Source organism: Hypanus sabinus, chromosome 3 (assembly GCF_030144855.1).
Source record: "Hypanus sabinus isolate sHypSab1 chromosome 3, sHypSab1.hap1, whole genome shotgun sequence".
NCBI lineage: Eukaryota > Metazoa > Chordata > Chondrichthyes > Myliobatiformes > Dasyatidae > Hypanus > Hypanus sabinus.
The window spans coordinates 16,177,213-16,193,392 of NC_082708.1; the positions used below are offsets into that span (position 1 = coordinate 16,177,213).

The 16,180-nt window shown below is 42.5% G+C and overlaps 1 protein-coding gene across 17 annotated transcripts in view; it reads right to left on the reverse strand.

Moving 5' to 3' along the window:
* The window catches only part of gyg2 (glycogenin 2), a 120,564-nt gene that overhangs the window by 102,996 nt on the left and 1,388 nt on the right, over window positions 1–16,180 (reverse strand). The window lies entirely within an intron of this gene.

The following is a 16,180-nucleotide window of genomic DNA, read 5'->3' on the forward strand; positions in this document are numbered from 1 at the left end:
GCCCAACAGATTGGCAGTAACCAGCCTAAATAATCACCGCCCATTGACACTGACTTCAACAATCACAAAGTGCTCTGAGCAGCTGGCAATGGATCGCCCAAAAAAAAAAAAAATCCCACCTTCCAGTTACACTGGACCTTTTCCACTTCAACTACCACTCAAACCAGCCCACTCATGATGCCATGGCCTCAGCCCTCTACTCTGGCCTGTCCCATCTAGAAAACAAAGCCAGGATGTTGTTCATCAACTTCCACTTGTTTAACACCAGCCTCTGAGGGTTGATCGTGGGTAAATTATCCTCGTTGGGACTCAACACCTCCTCTGTAACTGGATGGAAAGACCACAATCAATGAGTTGCCAGCAACATTTCAAGCTCCATCATGCTGAGAACTGCTACCCCCCCCTCCCCCCCCCCCATTGTTGTTCATGTTGCTGACTCACGACTGCATTGCCAGATTCAACTCAAACTACATCATCATGTTCGCTGATGATACTACAATGGTTGGCCTCATCAGCAACAACAGCATACACAGAGGAGATAGACAGGCTTCTCAAAGGGCGTGAGAACAACAATCTGAGTCTCTACGTGGACAAGACAAAAGATGATTGTAGACTTTAGGAAGGCACAGGTTGACCATTGTTCATTGCACATCAATAGCTCTTGCTATGGAGAGTGAAGAGCATATTGGTGTGCACATAATGGATGGTCTAACCTGGACCCACAACAACAACTCCCAAGTCAAAAAGGTGACTACACTTTCTGAGGAGACTGGATTGTGCAAGGCTCCCTGACCCAACAGCCTTCTACAGGACCACCATCAAGAGTGCCCTGTCTGGCTGCATCCTTGTGTAGTATGGAAACCACAAGACATCAGATCACAAACCCTTACCGAGGATAGTGAAACCACCAAGGAGATCACTAGGGTCTCTGTCCCACCCCATTTGTGACAACCACCAGCAGCATTGCAGACAAAGGGCTTGAGGAATGCTGAGGATCCCTAACACCCATCCCACAATCTCTATAACCCACTACCGTCAAGGAGGTACAAAAGTATTAGGACTCAGACTGTTAGACTGGGTAACAGCTTCTTCCCTCCACTGCGAGACTAATGAATACCCTGCCGCCACCGAGCTCTCGGCACGAGGACAATCAGCTGTTTCCCTGTGCTGCACACAAAATGCATTTTGAATTATTTTATTACTCTATTTGTGGTAATATTTGGTTTATGTGCTATGTGTGATATCAGTTCTGTGGGCACACCATGGTCCAGAGGAACATTGTTTTTTTTGGTTCTATGTATTCAGTCAGGTGACAATAAACTTAAACCGAAACACTATCAAGGGCATTTTCCAAATGTGCAAGGTAGCATGTATCATTAAGGATCCTCACTATTCAGGACATGCCCTCTTCTGTTTATTGCATCAGGGAGGAGGTACAGGAGCATGAAAACCCACATACCATTTTATTAACAGCTTCTGCCCCTCTGCCAATCAGATTTCTGAATGGCCCACGATCTCACTAATCCCCTTTCCAAAGAAAATGTATTATCAAAGTACACATATATATTATAAATCACCATATACAACCCTGAGATTCATTTTCATATGAGCATACTAAATAAATCCATAACAGGGTAATAACATAATAGAATCAATGAAATACCTTTTGTCTTTTGTTCAACCTGTATACAATACAAAAGACTAGCTGTGCAAACACCTAACTAAATAAATAAATAAAGCAAGCAAGTGATAAAAATTGAGAACATGAGATGGAAGAGCCCTTGAAAGAGAGTCCACTGGTTTTGGGAAAATTTGATGATGGGGCAAGTGAAGTTGAGGGGTAATAACCGTTTATGAACCCGAAGGTGTGAGTGCTGAAGTTCCTGTACCTCCTTCCAGATGGCAACAGTGAGAACCTGTGCACTATTTTATTTTTATGCAGCTTATAGTAACTTGTTATGCCTATATTGTAATGAAACAAAACAACCAATTTCATGACAATTCACCCAATTACGATTCCGACTTCCTATAGCAGTTCTCTTAATGCTATATCTTCTCTTGGGCAAATAGCATCTTTCAGCCTATCCTGCCGGCTACTCCAAACTGTTACATCGCTCCAAAATGTTCTCAGTCTGGCTCAGAAAGGCAGTAAGACACAAACTCCAATTAAAATTTTGTTTGTTAGAACAGAACAGAGAGGTGTATAAGATTAGGAGAGGCATTGATCGTCCAGATAGTCAGAGGCTTTTTCCCCAGGGCTGGAATGGCTAGCATTAGAGGCCACAGTTTTAAGGTGCTTAGAAGTAGGTACAGAGGAGATATCAGGGGTAAGTTTGGGTTTTTTTTTTAAAAACACACGCAGAGAGTGGTGAGTGCACGGAATGGGCTGCCAGCGACGGTGGTGGAGGTGGATATGATAGAGTCTTTTAAGAGATTCCGGGACAGGTATATGGAGCTCAGAAAAATGAAGGGCTATATGTAACCCTAGGTAATTTCTAAGGTAAGGACGTGTTCGGCACAGCTTTGTGGCCGAAGGGCCTGTATTGTGCTGCAGGTTTTCTCTGCTTCTGAAAGTTAAAAGAGTTATCTAAGTACGTACAGGCCCCTCTCACTGCAGCACATCTCCCATTCTGCCATTTGCAACCAGCCCAGTGAAACCCTGAAAAACTACTCCGTACCCCCCAAAAGCTCCATTTTTATACCCTGTCCACTGATATGGAATGCTGCACAAGTAGATCAGTACACTTGCACCAGCTCAAACTACCAAATATCAACCAACCATCACTTGTTACCGGTCTTCACATCCAACCCTTGTGCTCACCTAACCTTCGTCTTTCCAGTCGTATACCCATAGTCTTGCATTCTCACTGTTATATTGCATCCCATGGTCGTAATGAAGCCAGTTCGCATACACCCAAGGCCATAACAGTGAAGATATTAGACAAGTACAAAGATTAACCCTTACCAGTGGGTACCAAGTGCTGACAAGGCCAGCGTTACCCATTCATGTTGAAGGCTTTTCAAAATCAATTAAAAAAATGTCTTTTATACAGCAACCAAGAGATGCTGGAAATCGGAAAAAGAAACAGAAAATGCCAGAAACACCGAGCAGGTCAGGCAGCATCGAAAAGAGAAATATTGATAATGTTTCCGGTCAACGTCCCTACATCACAACTTTTTTTCCCCCAATATTATCATGAATTGCACTGCCCCGCTGCTGCAAACACACAAATTTCACGACATATACCAGTGATATTAAACCCGATTCTGAAAACCAAACATTAGAGATTCAGTAGATGATGGCAATCTTGAGCAACACATACACACACACAAAATGCTGGAGGAACTCAACAGATAAGCTGTCCCGATGAAGAGTCTTGGGTACAGGTGTCCCCTCCCCCCTTTACAAAGGTACAGCATTCCAACAAAACCTTTCTTATGCCGGAATGGCGTAAAGTGAAGAACCATTAATTTATATGGGAAAAATATTCATAAAAGTGAAAATCCTCTTTGTAATGCGAAAACAGGTTACTAATGTAGGTCTTTTGTAAAAGCGAAGTGGTGTAAAGCAAACATTCCTAAAGCAGGGGACACCCATATGATTAAAGCAGAGGTTGAAAGGCTCTTTTTAGTAAGGGCTTCAAAGGTTATTGGGAGAAAACAGGAGGATGGGGTTGAGAGGGATAATAAATCAGCCCTGAGGGATGGCAGTGTAGACCGGATGGGCTGAAAGGTTAATTCTATTCCAATGTCTGATGGTCTTATGGCATGGACTATATTTATTTATTACTATTCAACTCTGAGTAGGCCCTTCCAGCCCTTTGACCTGCACCACTCAGCAATCTCCCGGGACAATTTACGATGACCAATTCACCTAACAGCCAGTACGTCTTTGGATGGTGGGAGAAAACCAGAGCACCCAGAGGAAACCCATGCGGTTACAGGGAAAGCGCACAAACTCCTTACAGGCATTGGCGGGGACTGAACCCAGGTCGCCTGTACTGCAAGTAGTTCTACAAGCCACTGCTGCCCTATTCCCCTCCATTGATGCAGCCTGACCTGCTGAGTTCCTCCAGCATTTTGCATGCGTTGCTCAAGAGAGGAAAAACAGGTTCTTTTTTCAAAAAAGAAAAAATTTCTTGAATATATAGGAGGGGTGGACAAGATAAAGGCAAATATCTGATTAGGTGAAACTGGGGTTGCTGTGGCGATAAAAATTACAGTAATCATCTGGTTAATGGGGACAGTTAAAGAGAGAAAACTGATAGGGTAATGATACAAACATAAGATTGCAAAACATTGGAGAATACATGGCTGCAGAGTATGCCCAGATCAGTCTGCGCTAATGGAGATAGAAAACCAAGCCAAAAATAATTGATCAATTCAGAAATAGCTAGTTCTGAGACATATGGAGGGATGCCAGTCAGTTAACTGAAGTTGTAGAATTTCATATATGGTCCAGAAGGACGTAGAGTGCTTAGACAGAAAATGAGGTGGCTTTAAACTCCTCGGTGTTATCATTTCAGAGAACCTGTCCTGGGCCCAGCATCTAAGTGCAAGCATTATTTCCTTAGTTTGTGAAGCTTTGGCATGACATCTAAAACTTTGACAAACTTCTATAGATGTGTGGGGACTGGCTGCATCACAGGCTGGTATGGAAACACCGATGTCCTTGAATGGAAGACCCTATAAAAGGTAGTGGATACAACCCAGTCTATCACAGATAAAGCCCTCACCACCCACCACTGAGCACATCTATATGTGGAGCGCTGTGGCAGGAAAGCAGCATCCATCATCAGGGACTTGCTCCACCCAGGTCATGCTCTCTGCTGCCATCAGGAAGGTGGTATAGAAGCCTCAAGGCCCACACCACCAGGTTCAGGAACTGTTACTACTCCTCACCCAGGAGATTCTTCAAACAAAGGGGTTAATTTCATTTGCCCCAAATGTTCCCACAACCTACGGACTCACTTTCAAGGACTCTTTATCTCATGTTATTGATAATTATTACTGATTTATTATTTTTCTTTCTCTTCTATTTGCACAGTTTGTTGCCTTTTGCATATTGGTTGTCTGTCCACCTACAGGGTGCAATCGTTGATTTGATTAGGGTTCTTGGACATGGAGTCTTCTGGATATCCATCCCATAGGATGACGATGGTTCCTTTCAGTCAGTTGGCGGGGTTGGTACCCCACTCCTCAGAAAGGAATAGCGTGGGCGTGAATGGATTTTAGGTGAGTAGGTGGCACAGGTCCAGACCCACCCTCTCGACATTCCCTCCCGGATCCAGCAGCATGGTGGGCTCCAAGCCGGCTGGGAGAAGTTCTGTTGCAGTGAATGGCCAGACCAAGCTTCGATGCAAGGGATGCTCTTTCCGTGCTTCATGACACGTGTTTGCTAGATGGCCGTTGACCCTACGAGAGGGTTCATCCGCCCTTTGTTTTTCATCCGGCAGGGTGTCCAGCCACCCTCCTCACCAGGCAAGCCTGGTGAGGGAGCCGGTTTATTTGCTGACCTCCCGACCATGCGACAGGTAATACTGGGTTACATGGTACCAGTAGCACTTAGACGAGTGACCCAACACCGAGAATGCCCACACGAAAATGAATCTCAGGGTTGTATATGGTGACATACAGTGCCTACAAAAAGTATTCAGCCTGCTTGGAAGTTTTCATGTTTTTTTTTAATTTTACAACATTGAATCACAATGGATTTAATTTGGTTTTTTGACATTGATCAACAGAAAAAAAAACTTTCACGTCAAAGTGGAAACAGATCTCTACAAAGTGCGATAAATTAATTACAAGTATAAAACACAAAATAATTGATTGCTTAAGTATTCACATCCTTCAAAGCAGTATTTAGTAGATGCACCTTTGGCAGCAATTACAGCCTTGAGTCTGTGTGGATAGTTCTCTATAAGCTTTGCACATTCTTCTTTACAAAATTGCTCAAGCTCTGCCAGATTGCATGGGGGTCGTGAGTGAGCAGCCTTTCTCAAGTCCAGCCACAAATTTTCAATTGGATTGAGGTCTGGATTCTGACTTGGCCACTCCCAGACATTAACTTGGTTCTTTATAAGCCATTCTTGTGCAGCTTTGGCTTTGCTGGAAAAATCTTCTCCCAAGTAGCAGTTCTCTTGCAGACTGCATCAGGTTTTCCTCAAGGATTTCCCCTGTATTTTGCTGCATTCATTTTGCCCTCTACCTTTGCAAGCCTTCCAGGGCCTGCTGTAGTGAAGCATCCTCATAGCCTGATGTAGCTTCACAGTAGCGATATTGTGTTTTTGATTACGTGCAGTGTTTGAGGAATGCCAAACATACCATTTTGTCTGATGGCCAAGAAGCTCAATTTTGGTTTCATCAGACCATAGAATCTTCTTCCAGCTGACTTCAGAGTCTCCCACATGCTTTCTGGCAAACTCTAGCTGATATTTCATGTGAGTTTTTTTGTATGTGCAGTCTCTCCCATCTCAGCCATTAAAGCTTGCAACTCCTCCAGAGTTTTCAAAGGTCTCTTGGTGACCTCTCTTACTAATCCCCTTCTTGCATGGCTTATACGTACGTTGGAGAAATCAAAGTTCAAAGTAAATTTGTTATCAATGGCAAGAAAACCACATCATGAACACAATGTAATGCGTCCAGCTGGAAGAAATCTAAGTGTATCACTACATCAGTGGCAAGGACCATCTGTCACTGATGGTTGGAAAGAAAGAAATGAAAGGACAATCTAACTATCTCCAGTGGCTGCATTAGTAATTACACAAGGGTCATGCCACTGTCCTCAGATCCCATTTTCACTCACCGTGTGCAACTATTAAACAATCACAGGACACTTGAATTACATGCAACCTTAGAACAGAACACAGTGCAGCCTACAATGTCTGCAGCGAACAAGATGTCAAATTCAACTAATTCTGTTCTGCTTGTACATAATCCGTACCTTTGCATTCCCTGCATGTTGTATCTGACAACCGCTAAACACCACTATCATATCTGCTTCCACTTGCCCCCCACCTCCACTCCCAGTAGCCTTTTCCAAGCGCTGACACTCTGTGTTAATGAAACTTGCCCCACACACATCTTTCTCATGTCTCCATGGATCTCCTCTGGGTGCCCTGGTTTCCTCCCACATTCTAAAGACAAATAAATTCTGGTTAGTAAGTTGTGGATGCTCCCCCCACCCCCACTCCAGCACAGCCTCGAACTGTATTGGTCATTGTCACAAAGTACATATTTTTATCTCTGCTTCTATGTTCATTCATAATGTGCCATGCTGTATGACGAAGGAGATCATGGTCCTTCCATGACCATGTTTGTTTTGGGCAAGTTTTCCTACTGAAGTGGTTTGCTATTGTCTTCTTCTGGTCAGTGTCCTTACGGGATAGGTAACCCCATTATCTGCACTCTTCAGAGATTGTCTGTCTGATGTCAGTGGTCACATAGCCTGGACTTATGATATGTACCAGCTGTTCATATGACCATCCACCACCTGCTCCCATGACTTCACGTGGTCCTGATTGGGAGGCTAAGCAGGTACTACACCTTGCCCAATGGTGACCTGTAGGCCAGCAGAGGAAAGGAGTGCCTTACACTTCCATTGGTAGAGGCCCATCTCCAAGCTGTCATGTGACAAAACTAATATTTAAATATTTACTTTTGAATTCTTCCCCTCTAACTTTAAATGCATGCCTCCTTTCTTGACATTTCTACTTTGGAAATAAGATTGACTGTCTATCTGTGACTCTCAAACTTATTATCTTCCATCAGATATTCCTTCAGTCCTCCAAGAGAAATCAACCCAAGTTTGTCCAACCTCCCCTTAAAGCTTGTACCCGCTAATCCAGGCAACATTCACTGAGTATTATTGCCACCCTTTCCAAAGGCTCCACATCCTTCCTGTAATGGGATAGGCAGAATTGCACACAATACTCCAAGTTTTGGGAGGTGGGGTGGAGATAAGTCTCTACTAAAGGAGCTTTAAGGCGCTCCTTCCCTCTGCTAGCCTGCAGGTCACCATTGGGAAAGCTGCAGCAACTGCTAAGCCCCCCATGTGAAACCATGAGAGCAGATGGTGGATGGTTATTTGAGCTGCTGGTGCAGATTACAAGTCCTTGTTATGCAGTCTCTGAAGAGTACTGATAATTGCTGGGGTAGCCCATCTTGAAAAGACAATTCCCAGAAGGCAATAACAACCACGTCAGTCAAAATGCTTTCAAAGAACAACCATGGTCATGTAACCATGATCACCTACACCATACAACATGGCATATAATGATGATGTTGGCTCCAAGTTTTGGAGTATACAATACTAACAGTTCTATTCAGCTGCAACACAATTTCCTGGCTCTTCTACTCAGTGCCCCAAACCAATGAAGGCAAGCATGCCATTTTCCTTCTTTATCAAGCCTTCTACTTGTGTGGTCCCTTTCAGTGAGTTAATGGCCTTGGACCTCAAGATCCCTTTATCCTTGAGGGATCCTACTTTCCCTAGTTATTTTAATACAGGTATAAAATACCTTGGTATTCACTTGAAACCTACTTGCCAATGAGACTTAAAGACCTCTTTGAGCTTCTAATTCCCTGCTCGACCTCTTTCCTGCCATTTCTATATTCTTAAAGTGCCCTCTCTAGTCATTACCCTGTCAAGTTGCCCTTCCTCCTTACTGGAGCAAATCTACACCCAGCTCTGAGCAACTGGTCTTTAAAAAAAAAACTTTCCACAAGTCAGATGTCAAATCAACTAAGAACAGCTGCTCCCAATTAACTCCCTCCCCACACCCAGCTCCAATCGAATAATGTCATAAATGTTGTTGTTCCGATTGACTTAAAGATCCACACAACAATATAGCTAATGAGGAAGGTAGGAGAAATCTTTTGAGTCCAGAATCCAAAACTCACCTCCACAGTAAGTTTTTGAAGTGACTTTTATGTGTATTTCAAGAGAAGGAGAGGAAAGAGTAGAACTTCTGCTGATTGGATAATGAAGGATTATGTGATGTGTACCTATAATGAGAGGGTGGAGTTAAGTTTCTACCAAAGGAGGTGTAAAGTGCTCCTTCCATCGGCTAGCCTGCAAGTCAATGTCATGTAATGGCATAGTTTAGCAACCCCCACCACCGAATGAGGGCCGCATAAAGCCATAAGCACAAGTGGTGGATGGCTATATGAGCCGCTGATGCACTAATGTGACTGCTGATGCTAGGTAGACAACCTCCAAGGAATATTGATAATGGGAGTGAACTGTCCTGTAAAGACACTGCCCAGAAGAAGGCAATGGCAACCCACTTCTGTAGAAAAAATTGCCAAGAACAATCATGGTCATGAAAAGAGGCAAGGCACATAATGAATAAATCCACCCGTAATGAGGGGCATAAATAGGGTAAATGCAAGCAGGCTCTTTCCATCAAGGCTGGGTGACACAAGAACTAGAGGTCATAGGTTAAGGGTGAAAGGTGAAATATTTAAACGTAACCTGAGGGGAAACATTTCCACTCAGGGGGTGGTGTGTGTGGAATGAGCTGCCAGTGAAAGTGGGTTCGATTTCAACATTTTAAGAGAAATTTGGGTAAGTACCTGGAGGGGATGGGTATGGCTGGTTACAATTTAGTGCAGTTTAATGGGACAAGGCAAAATAACAGTTTGGCACAGACTAGATGGGGCAAAGGGCCTGTTCCTCTACTGTAGTGTTCTATGACTCTAATCATCTCCAGAGGCCAGTTGTGAATTGTAGGATCCACACAGCTAATTCCACACAGAAGGATTTATTTAGTTATTTGGTGTACTTTTCATTTATACTCTTGTACAAGCTGATGACTGGAATCCAAATCTTATTTATAATGTTTATCCGGTAATGCATTATCATCATTCTATCATCAACTCCCTATGAGGAAATATATTCCAAGTTCAACCTGACACTAATTCCTGTTCTTGTACTTCTGAAATCAATTAACAATACCCCTTAGCAAGTTGTGAGGTCAAAGAAAAAGATGTTCTCTTTGCAAAACACTTTACCTAAAAGAAAAGCAAGGTGATTTCCTGTCATTTTAGAAAGTTGTCATATATTGAAATTAACACCTAATACAGGCACAGATTAGTAAAATGCTTACGCAAGGCAGATAGCACACCCTATAGTCAAATATTCTACATTTATCACCAATGTCTTCCACTCAACTACACCACACCATCTTCCATTATCGATAAACAAAATTTTTAAAATGCAGATGAAAGAAACCTCAAATAAAAATGAGAAGGTTGCATTCAGGCAGACTGTTTCTCTCACTGCGGAGGCTGCCTGACTTGCCATGTCTTCCACTTTTTCTCTGCTTTTGTTTCAACTGTTTCATGACTCTGCATTTTTTCTACAACTGCAGAGTAAAATTTTCATTTGAATATTGCTTTAAGGTTAAGGTGTGGTCCATGTCCTCGTGGAGGAATGAAGTGTAGAAGACAGTTTTCTGTTTAATTAGCATTATCACTTCGAGATCCGAGTGTCATTGGTGAAGCCCATACCCAGCAGTGCTCGAACCAACCACTGAACCACATAGGGAGACCTGGAGCTACATACAGACCAGACTGGACAATGATGGAAAACTTTCTCCCCTCAATGATTTTAATGATCTCAATTTTTTTTAAAAAAAAAACATCCTTAAAGTTTTCTTCTAATTTCAGTTCAATAAAATTTAAATTTCACACCAGATCTTTGGACTTGTACCTGTATTTGTACTTGTGAATTCTCTTGGACTGTGTTGGTGGTTGATGCAAACAATGCACTTCACTGTATGCTCCAACGTACACAAAGACCAGCTCACAAACAACCCACCTGGGTTCTGCACCTATCTCACCTGTGGGCAAGTCAGAGGTACCCATACCATAATACACAAAATTAGATTGGAAGCATTCTAAGATTGGAAGTGTCCAAAATGATAATCCTGGTAGTTAAGTTCAAAAGACATAGGATGTGGTAGGCCAATGAGGTAGATTTATTTCCCCTTTCAACCCCATTCTTCTGCTTTCTCCCCATAATTTTTGCTGCCCTTACTGATCAAGAATCAAACAACTTCACTTTCAATATACCCAATTACATGACCTCCATAGTTGTCTATGGCAATTATTCCACAGATTCACCACCCTCTGGCTAAGAAATTCTCTCATCTCTATCTTAAAGGGACATCCTTTTAATTCTGAGGCTGTACTCTCTGGTCCTAGAATGTTGTAACATGAACATATTCACTGGAGAGACTAAAGTTAGTAGATATAGAATTGTTTTATTCAACACAAACAAGGACACTCTTGGAGGAAGAGGCCTACCGCCCCAACATTACGTGACATTTTTACATGCTAAAGATTAAAGGTAACAGCAAGACAATTCAATAGTTACAATGTATCTACAACACTTCCTTTGAATTGCTTATAGTTTTCACACGCCTCCTTCTTTGCACCCATACTCCAGGCACCCAAAATGAATGTTAATCAGTATTGTCTAGTTTGCAATCAACTCTAGTCCTCAAACTCCAGGAAAACTGTTGTTCAGGGCTGCATTTTAAATTCAATCTGCAATCCACATTCATGACTGAAGGTTAGTTGCTGAAGGTTAATAGTTGCTGTATTCCCTAGCCACAGAATACACCCTAACATATATGAAACATCCTCTCCACATCCACTCTATCCAGGCCTATCAATATTTGGTAGGTAATTCGAAGATAATGGGTCAGAACACCTCTGTAAGCATACCACACAATGGGCAAAAGGTAAAGAAGCTTTAAGTCCCACACTCCTGTGTTCAAGAGCAGCAACTTCTCTTTAACCATTCAGTTATTGAAACAATTTGCACAACCCTAATGACTACCATAGTATAACAGTACTAGGATCACTTTGCCAAAAGAGTATTCCACTGGGTTTGGGAATATACTTTGCACTAAGTGTATTGTATTCAATTCTGGAACACAGCTTTGGAGTAAGTACTGTGATCACTTCTAGCTGCCTCATTAGTAAGGATGTGGATGCTTTAGAAAGTGTGCAGAGGAGAATTACCAAGATACTATCAGGATTGAAAAACTAAAGCTCATCTCTTTGCAGTTAAGGACAATGACAGGTGACTTGACAGAGGTGCAACAGTTGATAAAGAGTCATTGAGTGAACAGCAGGCGTCTTTTTCCCAGGGCACAAACAGCTAAGCCAATAGGGCATAATTTTAAAAAGCGATTGGAGGAAATTATAGGGATGATGTTAAAGGTAGGGTTGTTTTCTTTAAAATTACAGTGTGTAAGTGCATGAAACACACTGCTAGGGGTGGTGGTAGAGACAAATGCATGGGGGGATAAAAGAGACTCATGGAAGAAAGAATACTGGAGGGTTATGTGGGAGGGGTGAGTTAGTTTTTTTCTTTGGCATATGTTATGTCAGCATAACATCATGGGCTGAAAAGCCTATACTGTTCTATGTCCCAATATGAACTTTGTATTTTGGTCCTACTTGCATTTTTGTACTGTTGTGAATACTACGTTTAATTAATGTTTTTCTTGTGAACACCGCTGAACTGACTCTATGCCTGTGATGCAGCTGCAGGCAAGATTTCCATTGCACCTGCACAGTGATGCACATGACAATAAATGACTTTGCTAAAATATTTCAAATTACTTGCCTAGATCACAGCTGGCTACTTTCAGAGATAACCTAGCCCAATCCATTTCAACTGCACCCATCACTTCTCCTTGCCAGTGCCCAAACTCATTCTGATTTCACTCCCATCAGCCAATCAAATTTTATGTCATCTAGGCTGGAATCGGAGTGAGAGAAATTGTTAAGGTTCAGACTCTTGTTGAGATTTCTACAACAGAGGGTAACGGTAAATAGTTGCTTCTGAGACTAGGGGGAAATTGAATAGCCGTAACAGAGGGATCAATGTTAAATCCTTTGTTTTATCTTTATTATAAAGAAATAAGCTAGATTTGGCCACAATCTGAACTTGTAGAGGACAAACTCGGATATTTTTGTGAACTACAAACAGAACCTGGATTACAGGACATATGCTATAACATGAAGCTGGACAAATTCGAGTTGTTTCCTCTGGAGCGAGGATGAGGAAAAATCTGATCGAGGTTTAGATAAGAGTCAACAGATAGTATCTTCTCCACCGCCCCATCATAATAGTATGTGATGATTGTATCATCATGATCGTATGATTATTTAATACAATTATACCCTCATTACTAATCAACAAGCTCCAAATGCTGGGCCTCTGTACCTCCCTCTGCAACTGGTTCCTTGCCTTTCTCATTGGGAGACCACAGTCTGTGTGGGTTGGAAATAACATCCCCTCCTCGCTGACAATCAACACTGGCAACACCTCAAGGATGTGTGCTTCGCCACTGCTCTGTGATAGCCAAGAATAGCCAAGACTGTGTGGCTATTCACAGCTCAACCATCATCTATAAACTTGCCAATGCCACAACCAATGTTCACTCTAATTTTTGTTTTTAAAAACAGCTGTGTGGACTGGCATTGCTCTGAGCAAGAAATTAATTATTTATTATTATTATTTTTTAAAAACACAGCCTGAAAACTGCACGGCAATTTATATTAACTTCACTGCAAAAGAACATTCCCACTGTGCAGCAACAAAGGCTATGCGCACAGAAGCATCTCCTGACGCTCTCTGTAAGAAGTCTGTATATTCTTCATTAGACCGCATGGGTTTCCTCCAGGTGTTCCAATTTCCTCCCACAGTCCAAAGATATACCAGTTGGTAGGTTAATTACTCAGTGCAAAACTGTTCAATGAATAGGCTGCCAGGTGGTGCAAGGGCCTGTTCGGTGCTGTATCTCAATAAATAAATAAATTTCCGTCACTGTGTGGTCATGCCGTCGTGCAGCTTAGAGGGAACAGTGGACACAACTACTGTTGGCAGAATTTCAGATGAAGACCATCTTGCACTAAATTTAAGACCAAGGAATGGATTGTAAGGCTTCAAGAAGAGCAAGTTGAGGGAACACATAACCAGTCATCATCAAGGGATTAGCAGTGCAAAGGGGGAGCAGTTTCGAGTTCCTGGGAGTCATCCAGGTTCCTGGGAGAGATTTGGCGTAGTGGTAATTGCCACCGGATCAGTAATCCAGAGACCCAGTTATACACTAGGGACAAGAGTTCAAATCCCACCATGACAGATGGTGAATTTGAATTCAACTAAAAAAAACCCTGATGACCATGAAACCATGTTGATTGTCATAAAAATCCATCTAGTTCACTAATGCTCATTAGGGGAGGATTCCTGCTGTACTTACCTTTCCAAACCCACAGCAATGTGGTTGACCCTTAAGTGCTCTTTGAAATGCCCTAGCCAGCCATTCAGTTGTATCCCACCACTAAAAAGGAAGTAACCGTAACAGCACCGTGGGTGTACCTACACCTCAGGGTCTGCAGTGGTTCAAGAAGGCAGCTCATCACCACCTTCTCAAGGGCAGCTAGGGATGGGCAATAAATGCTGGCTTAGCTGGTGACGCCCACAGCCCGTGTATGAATATTTTTTTAAAGTCCCTGATGATTCATCCTGGGCCCAAGATACTGATGTAATTACAAAAAAAAAGGCATAACAGCATCTATACTGTACTTCATTAGGAGTTTGGGGAGGTTCGGTAAAGCCACCAAAGACTCTCACAAATTTCTAACGATGTACCGTGAAGAGCATTCTAACCGGTTGCGACACCATCTAGTACAGAGAGGCCACTGCAATGGATCAGAAAAGGCTGAAGAAAGTTGTCAACTCAGCCAGCTCCATCATGGGCACTAGTCTCCTCAGCACTGAGGACATCTTCAAAAGGCGATGCCTCAAAAAGGCAGCATCCATTATTAAGGACTCCTGTCACTCAGTACTTGCTTTCTTCTCATTGTAACCATCAAAGAGGTGGTACAGGAGCCTGAAGACTCAACATTTTAGGTACAGATTCTTCCCCTCTGCCACCAGATTTCTGAATGGACAACCAACCATATAAACTACCTCTTCTTTTTTGCTCTCTTTTTCCACTACTTATTTTAATTGTAGTTTATAGTGTTTATAATTGCTATGCATGGCAAAGCATTGCTGTCACAAAACAACAAATTTCATGACATATGCCAGTGGTACTAAACCTGCTTCTGATACCAGAGGGCATACATTTAAGGTGAGAGGAGGCAAGTCCAAAGAACTGAGATGAGCAAGTTTTTTTTTTTAAAAAACATACAGAGAGCAGTGAATGTTTGGAACGTGCTGCCTGGTGTGGTGGTAGAGGCAGATGCATTAGGGAATGCCAAGAGACATTTAGTCCGGCACATGAATGTGAGGGAAATGGAAGGATATGGACATTATGCAGCAAGAAGGGATTAGTTTAGTTGCTCGTTTGCTTACTAATTTAATTGGTTCGGCACAACAACGCTGTCCAAGGGGGCCTGCTCCTGTGCTGACCTGTTCAATATTCTATAACAGAGATAAACTGAAGCAGAAGGTGGGGCAGATGAAGATAATGTGAAGAAATACAAGGCCCAGAATAGAAATAACATAGAAGAAAAATGCCTCTCTAAAGTCGGTGCTGGAGCAGAAGGACCAGAGGTAAGGGTGTTCCAAGTCCTGGTGAAGGCTCTCGGCCCAAAAGCCGCAGATGGTGGGTGGGTTTTGCTCTGGATCTCCAGGATCTTCAGAACCTCCTGTATTTAAGGAGTCTGCAATTCATTATGTAAAGGCCTCATTCCTGTAGGACCATATAACAATCACAGCACGGAAACAGGCCATCTCAGCCCTTCTAGTCCGTGCCGAACACTCACTCTCACCTAGTCCCACCTACCTGCACTCAGACAATAACCCTCCATTCCTTTCCTGTCCATATACCTATCCAATTTTTTTTTGAGTTTGGATGACTTTGGAGAGAGTGTGAAGGTTTTATCAGGATGCTGAATGGTTTGGAGGACATCTGCTATGAGGAGAAGGTGGACAAGCTGGGGTTGTTTTTCCTAGAGTGGCAAAGGCTGGGTGGAGATTTGATAGAAATTTATAAAATTACACAAGGCACAGATGGACAGCCAGCATCTTTATCCCAGGATTGAAATGTCTAATACTTAGACAGCATATATTTAAGATGAGTGGAAGAAAGTTTATGGATATGCAAGACAAGATTTTTTTTGTTACATGCGGGTGGCAGTAGAGGCAGAT